The sequence below is a fragment of the Salvelinus namaycush genome, unplaced genomic scaffold (assembly GCF_016432855.1).
Source record: "Salvelinus namaycush isolate Seneca unplaced genomic scaffold, SaNama_1.0 Scaffold3573, whole genome shotgun sequence".
NCBI lineage: Eukaryota > Metazoa > Chordata > Actinopteri > Salmoniformes > Salmonidae > Salvelinus > Salvelinus namaycush.
In genome coordinates this window covers 1-23,627 of record NW_024060534.1, presented here as the reverse complement: position 1 = coordinate 23,627, position 23,627 = coordinate 1, and the positions used below count along the sequence as shown (strand labels likewise).

The following is a 23,627-nucleotide window of genomic DNA, read 5'->3' as shown; positions in this document are numbered from 1 at the left end:
CATCAGACACCAGTCCAGTTCCACTCCTCACCAACATTATTTCCTTTGATCATTTGAACAGGGCGAGGGAGCACGAAGCACACACAAGCTGCATTCAGTAACAATATTCTTATTTGTCTTATAAATAAAAAGCAGTTGCTCCCTGACAACACAAGGAACTTTGATCGTATTAAAAGGGCAGGGGAGACTAGCCCATAGAAGCTGCATTTAGTCAATTCAGCATCAAATGCTTACTACAAGGCAGTGTTGCTGATGAAATAATGCCACACCCCCTAGTGGACAAAAGGCTTACAGCACCTGGTATTCCCAGGCGGTCTCCCATCCAAGTACTAACCAGGCCCAACCCTGCTTAGCTTCCGAGATCAGACGAGATCGGGCATATTCAGGCTGGTATGGCCGTAAGCGAAGGCACATCTCTTGGTACACCATATAAAGTCAAAGTGAGTCTGATAAACAGACATTGCATTCTCACCAATTAGATAAGCAGCTTGAACTTTGGCTCACTCAAAAAGTGGAAGAAATTACATATACTGTAGCCATCACTTTTTAGCACAGATAGTTGGATGAAATACAAACAAACCTTGCTAACATTTCAAAGCGAGGGCACATATTTCAGCCTTGTGGGAAAAAACGGACAAATACAATGACTTCTGACAAATACATCATCAGCAACAGTTTCCCATGCAGCTATCCTACTAGCCACAATAAATACACAAAAGCTCTGGATGTTGAAAACCTATTGCATTGTTCTGTGCTAAGGAGGAACGCATGTATGGACAATTTCATATTGGAAGCGCATGGGGCGCGTATGACACATCATGACCGGGAGGGGTTAGAGTGGCTTCTCAACTATCTCTTGATTGAAGTACCAGCGTGGCATAAATACAATGCTGCATTTCGCAACATAATGTTTCGACAAAATGCCAACAATGTTTTGCTACAAACAAATGTTTCCACCTTTCGATTGGTCCACAAAGTCTCTTTCACAACTGACTTCAAAGATCTCCATAAGCACAGTCAGTTGACTCAAGTCATCCTTAAGCCTGCCGCCAAGCAACGGTTTATCATTAACAAAGACATCAGGGTAAAGCACAAACGACCACTACCATAAATTATGCAATTGAGATTCCCACATTTGGAAAATTAACAAAGGGGTCAGCACAGCCAGAGTGCAATGGCTGAGCCCCACACTGGGTGAACCACCTTCTTGATCACGGTATCTCTTCTGCTTAGTGGAGGAAAAGTCTCTCCAGTGCCAACATTTTCCGCTAACGGTAACCACTTTGTGTTCTGATAATATCATATCACATCGACCTGCGTTAAATGCCGTTTAGGAATGCACTTGCACACAGAGTGGTGGAAAAGTAGTTTATTCTGTTTACTAGATTATATCAGTGAACCACTAGATTCCCATCATGCAACACTGTTGAAAAAATCACCAATTACTTTTTAATATCTTAACCTATCTGATATCACAAATGTTTGCGATATGACGAAATACAATCACATTCAGACACACACACACACAGAGACAAATGCATGAAACCAATTGATTTATTATCAATAACATCTCACATTCTCTTGTGCTTTTGATTTACTCCATAAAAGAAGGGTTGTAATTCCAACATGGAAAACACAGGGCCATCAGACACCAGTCCAGTTCCACTCCTCACCAACATTATTTCCTTTGATCATTTGAACAGGGCGAGGGAGCACGAAGCACACACAAGCTGCATTCAGTAACAATATTCTTATTTGTCTTATAAATAAAAAGCAGTTGCTCCCTGACAACACAAGGAACTTTGATCGTATTAAAAGGGCAGGGGAGACTAGCCCATAGAAGCTGCATTTAGTCAATTCAGCATCAAATGCTTACTACAAGGCAGTGTTGCTGATGAAATAATGCCACACCCCCTAGTGGACAAAAGGCTTACAGCACCTGGTATTCCCAGGCGGTCTCCCATCCAAGTACTAACCAGGCCCAACCCTGCTTAGCTTCCGAGATCAGACGAGATCGGGCATATTCATGCTGGTATGGCCGTAAGCGAAGGCACATCTCTTGGTACACCATATAAAGTCAAAGTGAGTCTGATAAACAGACATTGCATTCTCACCAATTAGATAAGCAGCTTGAACTTTGGCTCACTCAAAAAGTGGAAGAAATTACATATACTGTAGCCATCACTTTTTAGCACAGATAGTTGGATGAAATACAAACAAACCTTGCTAACATTTCAAAGCGAGGGCACATATTTCAGCCTTGTGGGAAAAAACGGACAAATACAATGACTTCTGACAAATACATCATCAGCAACAGTTTCCCATGCAGCTATCCTACTAGCCACAATAAATACACAAAAGCTCTGGATGTTGAAAACCTATTGCATTGTTCTGTGCTAAGGAGGAACGCATGTATGGACAATTTCATATTGGAAGCGCATGGGGCGCGTATGACACATCATGACCGGGAGGGGTTAGAGTGGCTTCTCAACTATCTCTTGATTGAAGTACCAGCGTGGCATAAATACAATGCTGCATTTCGCAACATAATGTTTCGACAAAATGCCAACAATGTTTTGCTACAAACAAATGTTTCCACCTTTCGATTGGTCCACAAAGTCTCTTTCACAACTGACTTCAAAGATCTCCATAAGCACAGTCAGTTGACTCAAGTCATCCTTAAGCCTGCCGCCAAGCAACGGTTTATCATTAACAAAGACATCAGGGTAAAGCACAAACGACCACTACCATAAATTATGCAATTGAGATTCCCACATTTGGAAAATTCACAAGGGGTCAGCACAGCCAGAGTGCAATGGCTGAGCCCCACACTGGGTGAACCACCTTCTTGATCACGGTATCTCTTCTGCTTAGTGGAGGGCAAGTCTCTCCAGTGCCAACATTTTCCGCTAACGGTAACCACTTTGTGTTCTGATAATATCATATCACATCGACCTGCGTTAAATGCCGTTTAGGAATGCACTTGCACACAGAGTGGTGGAAAAGTAGTTTATTCTGTTTACTAGATTATATCAGTGAACCACTAGATTCCCATCATGCAACACTGTTGAAAAAATCACCAATTACTTTTTAATATCTTAACCTATCTGATATCACAAATGTTTGCGATATGACGAAATACAATCACATTCAGACACACACACACACAGAGACAAATGCATGAAACCAATTGATTTATTATCAATAACATCTCACATTCTCTTGTGCTTTTGATTTACTCCATAAAAGAAGGGTTGTAATTCCAACATGGAAAACACAGGGCCATCAGACACCAGTCCAGTTCCACTCCTCACCAACATTATTTCCTTTGATCATTTGAACAGGGCGAGGGAGCACAGAAGCACACACAAGCTGCATTCAGTAACAATATTCTTATTTGTCTTATAAATAAAAAGCAGTTGCTCCCTGACAACACAAGGAACTTTGATCGTATTAAAAGGGCAGGGGAGACTAGCCCATAGAAGCTGCATTTAGTCAATTCAGCATCAAATGCTTACTACAAGGCAGTGTTGCTGATGAAATAATGCCACACCCCCTAGTGGACAAAAGGCTTACAGCACCTGGTATTCCCAGGCGGTCTCCCATCCAAGTACTAACCAGGCCCGACCCTGCTTAGCTTCCGAGATCAGACGAGATCGGGCGTATTTTTTTTTTTTTTTTTTTTTTATTATAAAAAATTCTTGTTTTACAATATTTACAAATTCAATATGCAAAAACCATTTCAATCAATACATTTCTAAACATAGGCAGGCAAACAATTCACCCCCTATCAAATCAAAAAACCCAAAGAAATTAAAATACCAGAATTATACAACCAATGCATACAAGACTTTATTAAGACAAATTCCACAAAAAAAATAAAAATAAAAATAAAAAATAATAAAAAATAATAAAAAATAATATCTCCAACACTTTACACATCAAAACCCATACACCAAACCACCATCCTCCCCCACAGTAATAAATCCACAATCCTTCATAAACACCCTTCTCAAAATCCTCCTGCTTAGACCTATACATCAAATCTACATCCTTCCTTATCAATCCTTCAAATACCTTCCACACTGTCACCCTCTTTCCCTCAAACCTTGCCAAGTTCCTCCTAGAATATACCGCATACCTTGCATGTGATAGCATAAAATTCAACAATACAATATTCACCCCCCTCACATGCTGACCCACTCCAAACAATACCAACCACCTCCAATCAACCCCACCTATTATCTCTTCTCCCCAGTACCTTTCTAACATTTCCCTCAACCTCACATAAAACCCAGCCACATCAACACATTCAAACATCATGTGCATCAGATTTTCATCCTCATCTCTACATACATCACACACACGAGACACTGACCTGTCTACCTGATGTAACACCACCTTAGTAAAAACACGGTTGTGCCTCAACATAAAGTCAAAATGGGTACATTCTAGACTGTTGAGCCTCACTACCATGTTTTCCCACAACGTCTCAACTTCCATCCCTGGAAAAACTTGCCTCCACACTTTCTCCGATGCCGGCGCTCTGACCTTCCTGGTAATAATCGCCCAGTATAAGGCCCTCACCTGAGTAGAGGATAAGGCTTGCATGGTTTCTCCACATTTCACCTTCATCTCAGGCAAGGTCTCTAAGACTCCATTACTCGAATGATTGTCCAGCAGCCTCACCCACTCCCCTGGAACACACTCCTTTATCCTCTCATACATTCGCAACACCGTCCCTTTTCTGACATCTTCATCTATACCCCAGACAGTATCTACGATCGCCTGATCAGGCAGGAACCCCGGCACCACCTCATACCTAAAGTCCCTCACTCTTATCATGCCTGCCTTCATTATTACCTTACTCTCCATCATCTTTCCCTCTGATTTCAGCATTGGGTTCAGAAAAACTGGTATATTCAAAATCACCCCTATAGAGTCACACTCATAACTTACCTGCGGTAAGAACTCTGCCCAGGCCCTGAACACCTCCTGGTAAAACTCAGGCACCTCTGCATACATGCTAGGCTTAAAACACATTAACAACCCGTAATCCCCACAACCTCCACTCCTATGCAACCAATGTCTGAAAAACTCCTTCCACCCCTGACCCTCCTCCCCATACAAAAACCGTTGCACTCTCTTAACCCTCATGGCTTTTAACTTCACTTCCAGATCTATTAATCTCAACCCACCCCTATCATAATTTGCTATCATCACATCGTGAGCAATCTTCACCCCCTTCCCACCCCACAGGAAATCAGACACTAAATTATTAATTCCCTTCAGAACCCATTCCGGCATGTCCATAACCCCTAAGGTATACACACATTTGGACATCAACAATGCATTCACCACCACCACTTTCCCCCTCAATTTTAATTTCCTTTGTTTCCAACAATTTAAAGTCGTCTTTATTTTATTAATCACCCCTGTCCAAGTTAAGTCCCTCGCCTCCCGCTCATCTACCCCAATATTCACACCTAAAATTCTCACATGCCCCTTAACAGTCTTAAAAGGAATGTTACATGTACTTATAACATTATCATCAGCACATAACATTTGTGACTTTTCTACATTCACCTTAGCCCCAGAAGCTCTCCCATACACATCAAAACACTTCATCAGACAATTCACACTCTCTCCATCCCGCACAGTACATGTGGTATCATCAGCATAATGATGCATTACACTGACGCCTCCCCCCGGGAGGTCCACTCCAAGCACTCCTCCATCACGCTTTACAAACGCCGCTAAAGGCTCTACTGAGATGCTGTATAGCAATGCAGACAATGGACAACCCTGCCTAACAGACCTGCCCAGGGGAAAGGAATCAGTTAGCACACCATTACATTTAACGACACTGCAAGCTGACCCATACAAAAGCTTCACCCATTCTTTAAGACGAGGCCCGAACCCAAATCTTGCCAAAGCCTCTAATAGGAACCGATGCTCCACCCGATCAAAAGCTTTATTCAGATCTAGACAGAGCACCGCCCCTCCCACTTCCTGCATCTGCTTCACTACATCTCGGATAGTGCAGAGGGTGTCCACTACATCCCGCCCTGGAACTCCATAGGCCTGAGTAGGTGCTATGATGCTTCCCATCACCTTATTCAACCTATTTGCCATTATCTTAGCTAGCACCTTATTGTCTGAGTTCAAAAGGGTTATTGGTCTGTAGTTCTCTAATTTCAGTCTGCTCCCCTTCCCTTTATATAACATAGTCAACACACCCATAGCTAAAGATTCAGGGACTACCCTCTTCTCCTCCATACACACATACACACGCAGCATCAGTGGGGCCAGTATGTCCCTAAACTCTCGGTAAAATTCTGCAGTCAGACCATCTGAACCCGGGCTCTTATTTAAGTTCAGGCCCAAGATAGCAGCTTTAATCTCTGCCAATGTAAAATCAGCATCACACATCTCTGCATCCTCAGTCGACACCCTAGCCTCCACTGCTTCTAGCACTCTTCTCATACTCACTTCATCTACCCCGCCCGACGTAAATAAGCCCTTATAAAAGGAATGCACTGTATTTAAAATTCCTTCCAGATCTGTCACCCTCTCCCCTCTCTCATTTAACAGCTCCGTTAGAAAACTCCTTTCCTGCATCCTCCTTTCTAACCCCAGGAAAAAAGCAGTATTCTTCTCCCCATCCACCACATACTGTGCTCTACTCCTCACCACTGCCCCCATACACCTGTGCCTCTCTACTACCCTCAACTCCTCCCTCACCCTCAGGTACTCTGTAACATCATAGCCTGGACAGTTTTCTACCTTTTCTAATTCCAATAACAGGCGGGATTTAAGAATCCTCTCCTCCCTCCTCCTTAACACATTTGCCTGTCTTGCACTAGATATTGCCAGCCTCTTGAACTCCCCTTTTAATCCTTCCCACCACACACTCACATCAGACTCAAATAGAGGATCTGACACGGCGTCTTTCACACACTCTTTCACTGCTGCCTTAAACCCCTCATCCTTCAGCAGACTGGCATTAAGACACCACAAACCCCCCCCCCTCCCCTCCCCTGATGCACCCAGCCGGAAAAGCAGAGCATCATGGTCACTAAAAAATGTCTGAGAATACTCTACCCCCGCAACCAAGTGCGCAACCTCTCTATGAGCGAGACACAAATCTATACGTGACTGCTTGAGCTCACCCCTCACCACTTGTCTTCGAGAGAACACCCGCTTATCTGGATTCCTCTCCCTCCATATATCCACCCAATCCTCATCCCGCATTAGCCTTACTAGCGCTCCCCTAGATGAGTCAGAGCCAAAATGTGCGCTACTTGAGGCATCTAGCCTATCCATCCATACATTAAAATCTCCCACAAGCAGACAGTTCTTCCCACATAATCCCCCCATTGACATAAACATAACCCTCCTATCAATTTCTTTATTAGGAGCATACATATTGTATAACGAGTACTCTACATCTTGATAAGTGAAACCCACTCCCACCATTCGACCCACAGTGTCAGCACATAACAAATTTATATTAGACACAACATTGTGTTTTACCAAAATAGCTACCCCACATGCCCGCACAGTACCATTACTTACGTATATTTGTCCATTCCATCTCTGCCTTACATTGTCCATATACGGCTCAGTCCAATGAGTCTCCTGAAGACATAGTATGTCCGCAGAAAAGGCTTCCAACACTAGCTCTAGCTTTTCTTTGCTACGAAGTCCATTAGTGTTGATAGATACAACTCTCACCATTATGAATATAAAGAGGAGGGGATGAATCCAGTCCTTCCTGATTGATCTTTTACCTTTTTTTTCTCCTGGTAATCATGTTCCTTTTACTCTCCCTCCGCAGAGATTGTATGTGCTCCTTCTCTTCCTCCGTCAGCTCTTCTTCCGACCCTTTTCGTTTATAAGAGTCATCCCTTGCAGGATCCACCTCCCTAGAGTAGCCTCCCTGGACTTCAGACCCAGTCGGGATCTCCACTTCACCTGCAGAACCCGAAGCCAATGCCTCTCCATGTGCTTCTTTTTCAAACCACTCTACCCCCCCCTCTCCACGAGGAACGCCCTCCAACTCCACATCATCCAGGCTTGAACTTATCCCTCCATCCTTTAATGCCTCCTTTCCTACAGGACAAGGCCCCGTCTCTGCTTCATCCTCCGACTGCCTCTGGTCTTCTTCGCCCTCCCTCTCTCCCTGGGACTGCTCGCTCATGCCGATCTCATCCCCCGTTCCTTCCATCTCGCTCTCCTCCATGACACTATTTCCGCTGAAGACCTGTGATGCCAAGTCATGAGCATCTTCACCATGGGAACATGAGCACTGCGCAACACTCCTCCCGCATCCAACACAACCGCGCTCTCTTCTCCCATTGCACTCTCGTGCGTAATGCCCCTGCTCACCACACTTATGACATGCGAAATCAGGGCACTCACGTAGCACGTGCCCTGGCTGGATACACAGCCTACAGACCTTCACCTGACGATCGTGTATTACTCTAAAATACTCAGCCCCTTCCATCGTTTCAAATTTGGCCGAATATGGCAACGAGCGCACAGTGTCTGTGAACTTTACTTTGCAGAAGCGCGTCCCATCGGCAACTTCCGTCCCTGGCCAGTAGCGCCTTTTCACCGGTGATACAGCAGACACACCCCATGCTCTTAGCCGTTCTGTGATGTCCTCGTCTGTAATATATACTGGGAGGTTTAAGAAGGATACAACCATCTCATCCAGCGAAAGATCCTTTCCCATGATTCGACAGCTCCGGATTTTAAATCCATCCATCAGTTTTTCCTTCCCTCTCGCACTTGATAGCGTCACTTCATATCGTTTTTCATCTTTGACCCGACATCCGCAGACCAGTCCACAAACTTCTTTAATCCCTCTCAATAGCTCCATCATTGTAATTTTCTCCTCTCCCATAATTTCCACAGCCACTGTTAAATTCTTTTCATACTTTTGCTTGTGTCTTGTTGTAGCGCCATTTTCCATGTTTCCTTTGTTCGTCATCTTTTTACCAGCGTGGGTCCAAGCCATTGTATCCATCCTCAAAAACGACAGGAGGAAAGTCCCCCAAACAGCAATATGCTGTCGGGGAACAACCCCAAACTATAACTCAAACTTAATCAATTCACAAAAAGGAGATTGTACTTCAAAAAGCCCAAAAACTCAAACACAAACTCTCTGGAGCAAACACTCAGACTCAGCGCAATCACTCACACCTGTGTCAATTACCCAACAACAGGTGCGTATTCAGGCTGGTATGGCCGTAAGCGAAGGCACATCTCTTGGTACACCATATAAAGTCAAAGTGAGTCTGATAAACAGACATTGCATTCTCACCAATTAGATAAGCAGCTTGAACTTTGGCTCACTCAAAAAGTGGAAGAAATTACATATACTGTAGCCATCACTTTTTAGCACAGATAGTTGGATGAAATACAAACAAACCTTGCTAACATTTCAAAGCGAGGGCACATATTTCAGCCTTGTGGGAAAAAACGGACAAATACAATGACTTCTGACAAATACATCATCAGCAACAGTTTCCCATGCAGCTATCCTACTAGCCACAATAAATACACAAAAGCTCTGGATGTTGAAAACCTATTGCATTGTTCTGTGCTAAGGAGGAACGCATGTATGGACAATTTCATATTGGAAGCGCATGGGGCGCGTATGACACATCATGACCGGGAGGGGTTAGAGTGGCTTCTCAACTATCTCTTGATTGAAGTACCAGCGTGGCATAAATACAATGCTGCATTTCGCAACATAATGTTTCGACAAAATGCCAACAATGTTTTGCTACAAACAAATGTTTCCACCTTTCGATTGGTCCACAAAGTCTCTTTCACAACTGACTTCAAAGATCTCCATAAGCACAGTCAGTTGACTCAAGTCATCCTTAAGCCTGCCGCCAAGCAACGGTTTATCATTAACAAAGACATCAGGGTAAAGCACAAACGACCACTACCATAAATTATGCAATTGAGATTCCCACATTTGGAAAATTCACAAGGGGTCAGCACAGCCAGAGTGCAATGGCTGAGCCCCACACTGGGTGAACCACCTTCTTGATCACGGTATCTCTTCTGCTTAGTGGAGGGCAAGTCTCTCCAGTGCCAACATTTTCCGCTAACGGTAACCACTTTGTGTTCTGATAATATCATATCACATCGACCTGCGTTAAATGCCGTTTAGGAATGCACTTGCACACAGAGTGGTGGAAAAGTAGTTTATTCTGTTTACTAGATTATATCAGTGAACCACTAGATTCCCATCATGCAACACTGTTGAAAAAATCACCAATTACTTTTTAATATCTTAACCTATCTGATATCACAAATGTTTGCGATATGACGAAATACAATCACATTCAGACACACACACACACAGAGACAAATGCATGAAACCAATTGATTTATTATCAATAACATCTCACATTCTCTTGTGCTTTTGATTTACTCCATAAAAGAAGGGTTGTAATTCCAACATGGAAAACACAGGGCCATCAGACACCAGTCCAGTTCCACTCCTCACCAACATTATTTCCTTTGATCATTTGAACAGGGCGAGGGAGCACGAAGCACACACAAGCTGCATTCAGTAACAATATTCTTATTTGTCTTATAAATAAAAAGCAGTTGCTCCCTGACAACACAAGGAACTTTGATCGTATTAAAAGGGCAGGGGAGACTAGCCCATAGAAGCTGCATTTAGTCAATTCAGCATCAAATGCTTACTACAAGGCAGTGTTGCTGATGAAATAATGCCACACCCCCTAGTGGACAAAAGGCTTACAGCACCTGGTATTCCCAGGCGGTCTCCCATCCAAGTACTAACCAGGCCCAACCCTGCTTAGCTTCCGAGATCAGACGAGATCGGGCGTATTCAGGCTGGTATGGCCGTAAGCGAAGGCACATCTCTTGGTACACCATATAAAGTCAAAGTGAGTCTGATAAACAGACATTGCATTCTCACCAATTAGATAAGCAGCTTGAACTTTGGCTCACTCAAAAAGTGGAAGAAATTACATATACTGTAGCCATCACTTTTTAGCACAGATAGTTGGATGAAATACAAACAAACCTTGCTAACATTTCAAAGCGAGGGCACATATTTCAGCCTTGTGGGAAAAAACGGACAAATACAATGACTTCTGACAAATACATCATCAGCAACAGTTTCCCATGCAGCTATCCTACTAGCCACAATAAATACACAAAAGCTCTGGATGTTGAAAACCTATTGCATTGTTCTGTGCTAAGGAGGAACGCATGTATGGACAATTTCATATTGGAAGCGCATGGGGCGCGTATGACACATCATGACCGGGAGGGGTTAGAGTGGCTTCTCAACTATCTCTTGATTGAAGTACCAGCGTGGCATAAATACAATGCTGCATTTCGCAACATAATGTTTCGACAAAATGCCAACAATGTTTTGCTACAAACAAATGTTTCCACCTTTCGATTGGTCCACAAAGTCTCTTTCACAACTGACTTCAAAGATCTCCATAAGCACAGTCAGTTGACTCAAGTCATCCTTAAGCCTGCCGCCAAGCAACGGTTTATCATTAACAAAGACATCAGGGTAAAGCACAAACGACCACTACCATAAATTATGCAATCGAGATTCCCACATTTGGAAAATTCACAAAGGGTCAGCACAGCCAGAGTGCAATGGCTGAGCCCCACACTGGGTGAACCACCTTCTTGATCACGGTATCTCTTCTGCTTAGTGGAGGGCAAGTCTCTCCAGTGCCAACATTTTCCGCTAACGGTAACCACTTTGTGTTCTGATAATATCATATCACATCGACCTGCGTTAAATGCCGTTTAGGAATGCACTTGCACACAGAGTGGTGGAAAAGTAGTTTATTCTGTTTACTAGATTATATCAGTGAACCACTAGATTCCCATCATGCAACACTGTTGAAAAAATCACCAATTACTTTTTAATATCTTAACCTATCTGATATCACAAATGTTTGCGATATGACGAAATACAATCACATTCAGACACACACACACACAGAGACAAATGCATGAAACCAATTGATTTATTATCAATAACATCTCACATTCTCTTGTGCTTTTGATTTACTCCATAAAAGAAGGGTTGTAATTCCAACATGGAAAACACAGGGCCATCAGACACCAGTCCAGTTCCACTCCTCACCAACATTATTTCCTTTGATCATTTGAACAGGGCGAGGGAGCACGAAGCACACACAAGCTGCATTCAGTAACAATATTCTTATTTGTCTTATAAATAAAAAGCAGTTGCTCCCTGACAACACAAGGAACTTTGATCGTATTAAAAGGGCAGGGGAGACTAGCCCATAGAAGCTGCATTTAGTCAATTCAGCATCAAATGCTTACTACAAGGCAGTGTTGCTGATGAAATAATGCCACACCCCCTAGTGGACAAAAGGCTTACAGCACCTGGTATTCCCAGGCGGTCTCCCATCCAAGTACTAACCAGGCCCAACCCTGCTTAGCTTCCGAGATCAGACGAGATCGGGCGTATTCAGGCTGGTATGGCCGTAAGCGAAGGCACATCTCTTGGTACACCATATAAAGTCAAAGTGAGTCTGATAAACAGACATTGCATTCTCACCAATTAGATAAGCAGCTTGAACTTTGGCTCACTCAAAAAGTGGAAGAAATTACATATACTGTAGCCATCACTTTTTAGCACAGATAGTTGGATGAAATACAAACAAACCTTGCTAACATTTCAAAGCGAGGGCACATATTTCAGCCTTGTGGGAAAAAACGGACAAATACAATGACTTCTGACAAATACATCATCAGCAACAGTTTCCCATGCAGCTATCCTACTAGCCACAATAAATACACAAAAGCTCTGGATGTTGAAAACCTATTGCATTGTTCTGTGCTAAGGAGGAACGCATGTATGGACAATTTCATATTGGAAGCGCATGGGGCGCGTATGACACATCATGACCGGGAGGGGTTAGAGTGGCTTCTCAACTATCTCTTGATTGAAGTACCAGCGTGGCATAAATACAATGCTGCATTTCGCAACATAATGTTTCGACAAAATGCCAACAATGTTTTGCTACAAACAAATGTTTCCACCTTTCGATTGGTCCACAAAGTCTCTTTCACAACTGACTTCAAAGATCTCCATAAGCACAGTCAGTTGACTCAAGTCATCCTTAAGCCTGCCGCCAAGCAACGGTTTATCATTAACAAAGACATCAGGGTAAAGCACAAACGACCACTACCATAAATTATGCAATCGAGATTCCCACATTTGGAAAATTCACAAGGGTCAGCACAGCCAGAGTGCAATGGCTGAGCCCCACACTGGGTGCACCAACTTCTTGATCACGGTATCTCTTCTGCTTAGTGGAGGGCAAGTCTCTCCAGTGCCAACATTTTCCGCTAACGGTAACCACTTTGTGTTCTGATAATATCATATCACATCGACCTGCGTTAAATGCCGTTTAGGAATGCACTTGCACACAGAGTGGTGGAAAAGTAGTTTATTCTGTTTACTAGATTATATCAGTGAACCACTAGATTCCCATCATGCAACACTGTTGAAAAAATCACCAATTACTTTTTAATATCTTAACCTATCTGATATCACAAATGTTTGCGATATGACGAAATACAATCACATTCAGACACACACACACACAGAGACAAATGCATGAAACCAATTGATTTATTATCAATAACATCTCACATTCTCTTGTGCTTTTGATTTACTCCATAAAAGAAGGGTTGTAATTCCAACATGGAAAACACAGGGCCATCAGACACCAGTCCAGTTCCACTCCTCACCAACATTATTTCCTTTGATCATTTGAACAGGGCGAGGGAGCACGAAGCACACACAAGCTGCATTCAGTAACAATATTCTTATTTGTCTTATAAATAAAAAGCAGTTGCTCCCTGACAACACAAGGAACTTTGATCGTATTAAAAGGGCAGGGGAGACTAGCCCATAGAAGCTGCATTTAGTCAATTCAGCATCAAATGCTTACTACAAGGCAGTGTTGCTGATGAAATAATGCCACACCCCCTAGTGGACAAAAGGCTTACAGCACCTGGTATTCCCAGGCGGTCTCCCATCCAAGTACTAACCAGGCCCAACCCTGCTTAGCTTCCGAGATCAGACGAGATCGGGCATATTCATGCTGGTATGGCCGTAAGCGAAGGCACATCTCTTGGTACACCATATAAAGTCAAAGTGAGTCTGATAAACAGACATTGCATTCTCACCAATTAGATAAGCAGCTTGAACTTTGGCTCACTCAAAAAGTGGAAGAAATTACATATACTGTAGCCATCACTTTTTAGCACAGATAGTTGGATGAAATACAAACAAACCTTGCTAACATTTCAAAGCGAGGGCACATATTTCAGCCTTGTGGGAAAAAACGGACAAATACAATGACTTCTGACAAATACATCATCAGCAACAGTTTCCCATGCAGCTATCCTACTAGCCACAATAAATACACAAAAGCTCTGGATGTTGAAAACCTATTGCATTGTTCTGTGCTAAGGAGGAACGCATGTATGGACAATTTCATATTGGAAGCGCATGGGGCGCGTATGACACATCATGACCGGGAGGGGTTAGAGTGGCTTCTCAACTATCTCTTGATTGAAGTACCAGCGTGGCATAAATACAATGCTGCATTTCGCAACATAATGTTTCGACAAAATGCCAACAATGTTTTGCTACAAACAAATGTTTCCACCTTTCGATTGGTCCACAAAGTCTCTTTCACAACTGACTTCAAAGATCTCCATAAGCACAGTCAGTTGACTCAAGTCATCCTTAAGCCTGCCGCCAAGCAACGGTTTATCATTAACAAAGACATCAGGGTAAAGCACAAACGACCACTACCATAAATTATGCAATCGAGATTCCCACATTTGGAAAATTCACAAAGGGTCAGCACAGCCAGAGTGAAATGGCTGAGCCCCACACTGGGTGCACCACCTTCTTGATCACGGTATCTCTTCTGCTTAGTGGAGGGCAAGTCTCTCCAGTGCCAACATTTTCCGCTAACGGTAACCACTTTGTGTTCTGATAATATCATATCACATCGACCTGCGTTAAATGCCGTTTAGGAATGCACTTGCACACAGAGTGGTGGAAAAGTAGTTTATTCTGTTTACTAGATTATATCAGTGAACCACTAGATTCCCATCATGCAACACTGTTGAAAAAATCACCAATTACTTTTTAATATCTTAACCTATCTGATATCACAAATGTTTGCGATATGACGAAATACAATCACATTCAGACACACACACACACAGAGACAAATGCATGAAACCAATTGATTTATTATCAATAACATCTCACATTCTCTTGTGCTTTTGATTTACTCCATAAAAGAAGGGTTGTAATTCCAACATGGAAAACACAGGGCCATCAGACACCAGTCCAGTTCCACTCCTCACCAACATTATTTCCTTTGATCATTTGAACAGGGCGAGGGAGCACGAAGCACACACAAGCTGCATTCAGTAACAATATTCTTATTTGTCTTATAAATAAAAAGCAGTTGCTCCCTGACAACACAAGGAACTTTGATCGTATTAAAAGGGCAGGGGAGACTAGCCCATAGAAGCTGCATTTAGTCAATTCAGCATCAAATGCTTACTACAAGGCAGTGTTGCTGATGAAATAATGCCACACCCCCTAGTGGACAAAAGGCTTACAGCACCTGGTATTCCCAGGCGGTCTCCCATCCAAGTACTAACCAGGCCCAACCCTGCTTAGCTTCCGAGATCAGACGAGATCGGGCGTATTCAGGCTGGTATGGCCGTAAGCGAAGGCACATCTCTTGGTACACCATATAAAGTCAAAGTGAGTCTGATAAACAGACATTGCATTCTCACCAATTAGATAAGCAGCTTGAACTTTGGCTCACTCAAAAAGTGGAAGAAATTACATATACTGTAGCCATCACTTTTTAGCACAGATAGTTGGATGAAATACAAACAAACCTTGCTAACATTTCAAAGCGAGGGCACATATTTCAGCCTTGTGGGAAAAAACGGACAAATACAATGACTTCTGACAAATACATCATCAGCAACAGTTTCCCATGCAGCTATCCTACTAGCCACAATAAATACACAAAAGCTCTGGATGTTGAAAACCTATTGCATTGTTCTGTGCTAAGGAGGAACGCATGTATGGACAATTTCATATTGGAAGCGCATGGGGCGCGTATGACACATCATGACCGGGAGGGGTTAGAGTGGCTTCTCAACTATCTCTTGATTGAAGTACCAGCGTGGCATAAATACAATGCTGCATTTCGCAACATAATGTTTCGACAAAATGCCAACAATGTTTTGCTACAAACAAATGTTTCCACCTTTCGATTGGTCCACAAAGTCTCTTTCACAACTGACTTCAAAGATCTCCATAAGCACAGTCAGTTGACTCAAGTCATCCTTAAGCCTGCCGCCAAGCAACGGTTTATCATTAACAAAGACATCAGGGTAAAGCACAAACGACCACTACCATAAATTATGCAATCGAGATTCCCACATTTGGAAAATTCACAAGGGGTCAGCACAGCCAGAGTGCAATGGCTGAGCCCCACACTGGGTGCACCACCTTCTTGATCACGGTATCTCTTCTGCTTAGTGGAGGGCAAGTCTCTCCAGTGCCAACATTTTCCGCTAACGGTAACCACTTTGTGTTCTGATAATATCATATCACATCGACCTGCGTTAAATGCCGTTTAGGAATGCACTTGCACACAGAGTGGTGGAAAAGTAGTTTATTCTGTTTACTAGATTATATCAGTGAACCACTAGATTCCCATCATGCAACACTGTTGAAAAAATCACCAATTACTTTTTAATATCTTAACCTATCTGATATCACAAATGTTTGCGATATGACGAAATACAATCACATTCAGACACACACACACACAGAGACAAATGCATGAAACCAATTGATTTATTATCAATAACATCTCACATTCTCTTGTGCTTTTGATTTACTCCATAAAAGAAGGGTTGTAATTCCAACATGGAAAACACAGGGCCATCAGACACCAGTCCAGTTCCACTCCTCACCAACATTATTTCCTTTGATCATTTGAACAGGGCGAGGGAGCACGAAGCACACACAAGCTGCATTCAGTAACAATATTCTTATTTGTCTTATAAATAAAAAGCAGTTGCTCCCTGACAACACAAGGAACTTTGATCGTATTAAAAGGGCAGGGGAGACTAGCCCATAGAAGCTGCATTTAGTCAATTCAGCATCAAATGCTTACTACAAGGCAGTGTTGCTGATGAAATAATGCCACACCCCCTAGTGGACAAAAGGCTTACAGCACCTGGTATTCCCAGGCGGTCTCCCATCCAAGTACTAACCAGGCCCAACCCTGCTTAGCTTCCGAGATCAGACGAGATCGGGCGTATTCATGCTGGTATGGCCGTAAGCGAAGGCACATCTCTTGGTACACCATATAAAGTCAAAGTGAGTCTGATAAACAGACATTGCATTCTCACCAATTAGATAAGCAGCTTGAACTTTGGCTCACTCAAAAAGTGGAAGAAATTACATATACTGTAGCCATCACTTTTTAGCACAGATAGTTGGATGAAATACAAACAAACCTTGCTAACATTTCAAAGCGAGGGCACATATTTCAGCCTTGTGGGAAAAAACGGACAAATACAATGACTTCTGACAAATACATCATCAGCAACAGTTTCCCATGCAGCTATCCTACTAGCCACAATAAATACACAAAAGCTCTGGATGTTGAAAACCTATTGCATTGTTCTGTGCTAAGGAGGAACGCATGTATGGACAATTTCATATTGGAAGCGCATGGGGCGCGTATGACACATCATGACCGGGAGGGGTTAGAGTGGCTTCTCAACTATCTCTTGATTGAAGTACCAGCGTGGCATAAATACAATGCTGCATTTCGCAACATAATGTTTCGACAAAATGCCAACAATGTTTTGCTACAAACAAATGTTTCCACCTTTCGATTGGTCCACAAAGTCTCTTTCACAACTGACTTCAAAGATCTCCATAAGCACAGTCAGTTGACTCAAGTCATCCTTAAGCCTGCCGCCAAGCAACGGTTTATCATTAACAAAGACATCAGGGTAAAGCACAAACGACCACTACCATAAATTATGCAATCAAAATTCCCACATTTGGAAAATTCACAAGGGGTCAGCACAGCCAGAGTGCAATGGCTGAGCCCCACACTGGGTGCACCACCTTCTTGATCACGGTATCTCTTCTGCTTAGTGGAGGGCAAGTCTCTCCAGTGCCAACATTTTCCGCTAACGGTAACCACTTTGTGTTCTGATAATATCATATCACATCGACCTGCGTTAAATGCCGTTTAGGAATGCACTTGCACACAGAGTGGTGGAAAAGTAGTTTATTCTGTTTACTAGATTATATCAGTGAACCACTAGATTCCCATCATGCAACACTGTTGAAAAAATCACCAATTACTTTTTAATATCTTAACCTATCTGATATCACAAATGTTTGCGATATGACGAAATACAATCACATTCAGACACACACACACACAGAGACAAATGCATGAAACCAATTGATTTATTATCAATAACATCTCACATTCTCTTGTGCTTTTGATTTACTCCATAAAAGAAGGGTTGTAATTCCAACATGGAAAACACAGGGCCATCAGACACCAGTCCAGTTCCACTCCTCACCAACATTATTTCCTTTGATCATTTGAACAGGGCGAGGGAGCACGAAGCACACACAAGCTGCATTCAGTAACAATATTCTTATTTGTCTTATAAATAAAAAGCAGTTGCTCCCTGACAACACAAGGAACTTTGATCGTATTAAAAGGGCAGGGGAGACTAGCCCATAGAAGCTGCATTTAGTCAATTCAGCATCAAATGCTTACTACAAGGCAGTGTTGCTGATGAAATAATGCCACACCCCCTAGTGGACAAAAGGCTTACAGCACCTGGTATTCCCAGGCGGTCTCCCATCCAAGTACTAACCAGGCCCAACCCTGCTTAGCTTCCGAGATCAGACGAGATCGGGCGTATTCAGGCTGGTATGGCCGTAAGCGAAGGCACATCTCTTGGTACACCATATAAAGTCAAAGTGAGTCTGATAAACAGACATTGCATTCTCACCAATTAGATAAGCAGCTTGAACTTTGGCTCACTCAAAAAGTGGAAGAAATTACATATACTGTAGCCATCACTTTTTAGCACAGATAGTTGGATGAAATACAAACAAACCTTGCTAACATTTCAAAGCGAGGGCACATATTTCAGCCTTGTGGGAAAAAACGGACAAATACAATGACTTCTGACAAATACATCATCAGCAACAGTTTCCCATGCAGCTATCCTACTAGCCACAATAAATACACAAAAGCTCTGGATGTTGAAAACCTATTGCATTGTTCTGTGCTAAGGAGGAACGCATGTATGGACAATTTCATATTGGAAGCGCATGGGGCGCGTATGACACATCATGACCGGGAGGGGTTAGAGTGGCTTCTCAACTATCTCTTGATTGAAGTACCAGCGTGGCATAAATACAATGCTGCATTTCGCAACATAATGTTTCGACAAAATGCCAACAATGTTTTGCTACAAACAAATGTTTCCACCTTTCGATTGGTCCACAAAGTCTCTTTCACAACTGACTTCAAAGATCTCCATAAGCACAGTCAGTTGACTCAAGTCATCCTTAAGCCTGCCGCCAAGCAACGGTTTATCATTAACAAAGACATCAGGGTAAAGCACAAACGACCACTACCATAAATTATGCAATTGAGATTCCCACATTTGGAAAATTCACAAGGGGTCAGCACAGCCAGAGTGCAATGGCTGAGCCCCACACTGGGTGAACCACCTTCTTGATCACGGTATCTCTTCTGCTTAGTGGAGGGCAAGTCTCTCCAGTGCCAACATTTTCCGCTAACGGTAACCACTTTGTGTTCTGATAATATCATATCACATCGACCTGCGTTAAATGCCGTTTAGGAATGCACTTGCACACAGAGTGGTGGAAAAGTAGTTTATTCTGTTTACTAGATTATATCAGTGAACCACTAGATTCCCATCATGCAACACTGTTGAAAAAATCACCAATTACTTTTTAATATCTTAACCTATCTGATATCACAAATGTTTGCGATATGACGAAATACAATCACATTCAGACACACACACACACAGAGACAAATGCATGAAACCAATTGATTTATTATCAATAACATCTCACATTCTCTTGTGCTTTTGATTTACTCCATAAAAGAAGGGTTGTAATTCCAACATGGAAAACACAGGGCCATCAGACACCAGTCCAGTTCCACTCCTCACCAACATTATTTCCTTTGATCATTTGAACAGGGCGAGGGAGCACGAAGCACACACAAGCTGCATTCAGTAACAATATTCTTATTTGTCTTATAAATAAAAAGCAGTTGCTCCCTGACAACACAAGGAACTTTGATCGTATTAAAAGGGCAGGGGAGACTAGCCCATAGAAGCTGCATTTAGTCAATTCAGCATCAAATGCTTACTACAAGGCAGTGTTGCTGATGAAATAATGCCACACCCCCTAGTGGACAAAAGGCTTACAGCACCTGGTATTCCCAGGCGGTCTCCCATCCAAGTACTAACCAGGCCCAACCCTGCTTAGCTTCCGAGATCAGACGAGATCGGGCATATTTATGCTGGTATGGCCGTAAGCGAAGGCACATCTCTTGGTACACCATATAAAGTCAAAGTGAGTCTGATAAACAGACATTGCATTCTCACCAATTAGATAAGCAGCTTGAACTTTGGCTCACTCAAAAAGTGGAAGAAATTACATATACTGTAGCCATCACTTTTTAGCACAGATAGTTGGATGAAATACAAACAAACCTTGCTAACATTTCAAAGCGAGGGCACATATTTCAGCCTTGTGGGAAAAAACGGACAAATACAATGACTTCTGACAAATACATCATCAGCAACAGTTTCCCATGCAGCTATCCTACTAGCCACAATAAATACACAAAAGCTCTGGATGTTGAAAACCTATTGCATTGTTCTGTGCTAAGGAGGAACGCATGTATGGACAATTTCATATTGGAAGCGCATGGGGCGCGTATGACACATCATGACCGGGAGGGGTTAGAGTGGCTTCTCAACTATCTCTTGATTGAAGTACCAGCGTGGCATAAATACAATGCTGCATTTCGCAACATAATGTTTCGACAAAATGCCAACAATGTTTTGCTACAAACAAATGTTTCCACCTTTCGATTGGTCCACAAAGTCTCTTTCACAACTGACTTCAAAGATCTCCATAAGCACAGTCAGTTGACTCAAGTCATCCTTAAGCCTGCCGCCAAGCAACGGTTTATCATTAACAAAGACATCAGGGTAAAGCACAAACGACCACTACCATAAATTATGCAATCGAGATTCCCACATTTGGAAAATTCACAAAGGGTCAGCACAGCCAGAGTGAAATGGCTGAGCCCCACACTGGGTGCACCACCTTCTTGATCACGGTATCTCTTCTGCTTAGTGGAGGGCAAGTCTCTCCAGTGCCAACATTTTCCGCTAACGGTAACCACTTTGTGTTCTGATAATATCATATCACATCGACCTGCGTTAAATGCCGTTTAGGAATGCACTTGCACACAGAGTGGTGGAAAAGTAGTTTATTCTGTTTACTAGATTATATCAGTGAACCACTAGATTCCCATCATGCAACACTGTTGAAAAAATCACCAATTACTTTTTAATATCTTAACCTATCTGATATCACAAATGTTTGCGATATGACGAAATACAATCACATTCAGACACACACACACACAGAGACAAATGCATGAAACCAATTGATTTATTATCAATAACATCTCACATTCTCTTGTGCTTTTGATTTACTCCATAAAAGAAGGGTTGTAATTCCAACATGGAAAACACAGGGCCATCAGACACCAGTCCAGTTCCACTCCTCACCAACATTATTTCCTTTGATCATTTGAACAGGGCGAGGGAGCACGAAGCACACACAAGCTGCATTCAGTAACAATATTCTTATTTGTCTTATAAATAAAAAGCAGTTGCTCCCTGACAACACAAGGAACTTTGATCGTATTAAAAGGGCAGGGGAGACTAGCCCATAGAAGCTGCATTTAGTCAATTCAGCATCAAATGCTTACTACAAGGCAGTGTTGCTGATGAAATAATGCCACACCCCCTAGTGGACAAAAGGCTTACAGCACCTGGTATTCCCAGGCGGTCTCCCATCCAAGTACTAACCAGGCCCAACCCTGCTTAGCTTCCGAGATCAGACGAGATCGGGCGTATTCATGCTGGTATGGCCGTAAGCGAAGGCACATCTCTTGGTACACCATATAAAGTCAAAGTGAGTCTGATAAACAGACATTGCATTCTCACCAATTAGATAAGCAGCTTGAACTTTGGCTCACTCAAAAAGTGGAAGAAATTACATATACTGTAGCCATCACTTTTTAGCACAGATAGTTGGATGAAATACAAACAAACCTTGCTAACATTTCAAAGCGAGGGCACATATTTCAGCCTTGTGGGAAAAAACGGACAAATACAATGACTTCTGACAAATACATCATCAGCAACAGTTTCCCATGCAGCTATCCTACTAGCCACAATAAATACACAAAAGCTCTGGATGTTGAAAACCTATTGCATTGTTCTGTGCTAAGGAGGAACGCATGTATGGACAATTTCATATTGGAAGCGCATGGGGCGCGTATGACACATCATGACCGGGAGGGGTTAGAGTGGCTTCTCAACTATCTCTTGATTGAAGTACCAGCGTGGCATAAATACAATGCTGCATTTCGCAACATAATGTTTCGACAAAATGCCAACAATGTTTTGCTACAAACAAATGTTTCCACCTTTCGATTGGTCCACAAAGTCTCTTTCACAACTGACTTCAAAGATCTCCATAAGCACAGTCAGTTGACTCAAGTCATCCTTAAGCCTGCCGCCAAGCAACGGTTTATCATTAACAAAGACATCAGGGTAAAGCACAAACGACCACTACCATAAATTATGCAATTGAGATTCCCACATTTGGAAAATTCACAAGGGGTCAGCACAGCCAGAGTGCAATGGCTGAGCCCCACACTGGGTGAACCACCTTCTTGATCATGGTATCTCTTCTGCTTAGTGGAGGGCAAGTCTCTCCAGTGCCAACATTTTCCGCTAACGGTAACCACTTTGTGTTCTGATAATATCATATCACATCGACCTGCGTTAAATGCCGTTTAGGAATGCACTTGCACACAGAGTGGTGGAAAAGTAGTTTATTCTGTTTACTAGATTATATCAGTGAACCACTAGATTCCCATCATGCAACACTGTTGAAAAAATCACCAATTACTTTTTAATATCTTAACCTATCTGATATCACAAATGTTTGCGATATGACGAAATACAATCACATTCAGACACACACACACACAGAGACAAATGCATGAAACCAATTGATTTATTATCAATAACATCTCACATTCTCTTGTGCTTTTGATTTACTCCATAAAAGAAGGGTTGTAATTCCAACATGGAAAACACAGGGC

At 42.5% G+C, this 23,627-nt stretch overlaps 10 non-coding genes and 11 pseudogenes across 10 annotated transcripts; all 21 read right to left on the bottom strand.

The window, feature by feature from the left end:
* Positions 1 to 285: 285 nt before the first annotated feature.
* Positions 286 to 404, bottom strand: LOC120040505. Its single transcript, XR_005475679.1, has one exon. It is a non-coding gene; the product is annotated as a 5S ribosomal RNA (ribosomal RNA).
* Positions 405 to 1,081: 677 nt separating this feature from the next.
* LOC120040498 lies at positions 1,082 to 1,236 on the bottom strand (annotated as a pseudogene).
* Positions 1,237 to 1,927: 691 nt separating this feature from the next.
* On the bottom strand, positions 1,928 to 2,046 carry LOC120040488. Its single transcript, XR_005475674.1, has one exon. It is a non-coding gene; the product is annotated as a 5S ribosomal RNA (ribosomal RNA).
* Positions 2,047 to 2,723: 677 nt separating this feature from the next.
* On the bottom strand, positions 2,724 to 2,877 carry LOC120040493 (annotated as a pseudogene).
* Positions 2,878 to 9,940: 7,063 nt separating this feature from the next.
* On the bottom strand, positions 9,941 to 10,094 carry LOC120040492 (annotated as a pseudogene).
* Positions 10,095 to 10,785: 691 nt separating this feature from the next.
* LOC120040504 lies at positions 10,786 to 10,904 on the bottom strand. Its single transcript, XR_005475678.1, has one exon. It is a non-coding gene; the product is annotated as a 5S ribosomal RNA (ribosomal RNA).
* A 677-nt stretch (positions 10,905 to 11,581) lies between these two features.
* Positions 11,582 to 11,735, bottom strand: LOC120040495 (annotated as a pseudogene).
* A 691-nt stretch (positions 11,736 to 12,426) lies between these two features.
* Positions 12,427 to 12,545, bottom strand: LOC120040502. The gene has a single exon (XR_005475677.1). It is a non-coding gene; the product is annotated as a 5S ribosomal RNA (ribosomal RNA).
* A 677-nt stretch (positions 12,546 to 13,222) lies between these two features.
* On the bottom strand, positions 13,223 to 13,375 carry LOC120040496 (annotated as a pseudogene).
* Positions 13,376 to 14,066: 691 nt separating this feature from the next.
* LOC120040486 lies at positions 14,067 to 14,185 on the bottom strand. Its single transcript, XR_005475673.1, has one exon. It is a non-coding gene; the product is annotated as a 5S ribosomal RNA (ribosomal RNA).
* A 677-nt stretch (positions 14,186 to 14,862) lies between these two features.
* LOC120040501 lies at positions 14,863 to 15,016 on the bottom strand (annotated as a pseudogene).
* A 691-nt stretch (positions 15,017 to 15,707) lies between these two features.
* LOC120040494 lies at positions 15,708 to 15,826 on the bottom strand. Its single transcript, XR_005475676.1, has one exon. It is a non-coding gene; the product is annotated as a 5S ribosomal RNA (ribosomal RNA).
* A 677-nt stretch (positions 15,827 to 16,503) lies between these two features.
* On the bottom strand, positions 16,504 to 16,657 carry LOC120040497 (annotated as a pseudogene).
* Positions 16,658 to 17,348: 691 nt separating this feature from the next.
* LOC120040485 lies at positions 17,349 to 17,467 on the bottom strand. Its single transcript, XR_005475672.1, has one exon. It is a non-coding gene; the product is annotated as a 5S ribosomal RNA (ribosomal RNA).
* Positions 17,468 to 18,144: 677 nt separating this feature from the next.
* Positions 18,145 to 18,298, bottom strand: LOC120040499 (annotated as a pseudogene).
* Positions 18,299 to 18,989: 691 nt separating this feature from the next.
* Positions 18,990 to 19,108, bottom strand: LOC120040483. Its single transcript, XR_005475670.1, has one exon. It is a non-coding gene; the product is annotated as a 5S ribosomal RNA (ribosomal RNA).
* Positions 19,109 to 19,785: 677 nt separating this feature from the next.
* LOC120040491 lies at positions 19,786 to 19,939 on the bottom strand (annotated as a pseudogene).
* A 691-nt stretch (positions 19,940 to 20,630) lies between these two features.
* LOC120040489 lies at positions 20,631 to 20,749 on the bottom strand. Its single transcript, XR_005475675.1, has one exon. It is a non-coding gene; the product is annotated as a 5S ribosomal RNA (ribosomal RNA).
* Positions 20,750 to 21,426: 677 nt separating this feature from the next.
* On the bottom strand, positions 21,427 to 21,580 carry LOC120040500 (annotated as a pseudogene).
* A 691-nt stretch (positions 21,581 to 22,271) lies between these two features.
* Positions 22,272 to 22,390, bottom strand: LOC120040484. The gene has a single exon (XR_005475671.1). It is a non-coding gene; the product is annotated as a 5S ribosomal RNA (ribosomal RNA).
* A 677-nt stretch (positions 22,391 to 23,067) lies between these two features.
* LOC120040490 lies at positions 23,068 to 23,221 on the bottom strand (annotated as a pseudogene).
* Positions 23,222 to 23,627: the final 406 nt, after the last annotated feature.